Genomic DNA, 869 nt, shown 5'->3' on the forward strand with positions numbered 1-869 from the left:
TTGTCCGCTATGTTCAGAGAGACCGGTTTTATCCCAGGCTTTTTCAGATCCAGGCCAGCTGGCCTTGCAAGCTTGTTTATAATACACAGTTAAATGACTTTGATCCATTCATGAGTTGTGCAGCAATGGTCCCCAGTCTGGTTGGCATGATCATCAGCACACAGTCAGTTGGTCAATTATCAGTCACTTCTCCATCCTTCCCAGCTTCAGATCCTGGGGACCCATAATTCTCTGTCTCTATCAGTTAATTCTTGGTTACGTGTGAATATATATATATATATATATATGCTATCTTTTGTTATTGAATTATTTTCTCAGCAACATGTTCTTGAGACCCACCCATGCTGCAGTATGCTCCAGAATTCATTCTTTTCACAGTCTATGGGCACACCACGTTTTATTTGTCCATTCACCAACTTACAAGCATTTGGGTTGTTTACACTTTCGGTTTTTTACTAATAATATTTTTGCAATCATTTATGTATAGATGCAGGATTTTATTTTCTTGAATATATATCATACTTGCCGGTGTAATGATAAACTGTACAGCTTTTTTAATGTTTTGAGGGGCTCCCAAATATGTTCTTAAGTGGCTGTATAAGTACACACTCTCACTAACAGTATCCTAGAATACATATTTGTACCAACACTTAAATATTATTTTTCTTTCTTTATTTCTTTTGGGGTTTAGTCCTGGAGATGGATCCTAAGGCCTTGTGAATGCTTGGCAGCATTCTGCCACTGAACTACACTCCCAGGTCTTCATTCATTTTACTTTGAGAAGTGTCTTACTAAATTGCCCAGGATGGCCTTGAACTCACTCTGTAGCTCAGGTAAGCCTTGAACTGGACTTGTAATTCTCCTGCCTC

Source organism: Microtus ochrogaster, linkage group LG9, assembly GCF_000317375.1.
Source record: "Microtus ochrogaster isolate Prairie Vole_2 linkage group LG9, MicOch1.0, whole genome shotgun sequence".
In the NCBI taxonomy this organism is placed as follows: Eukaryota; Metazoa; Chordata; class Mammalia; order Rodentia; family Cricetidae; genus Microtus; species Microtus ochrogaster.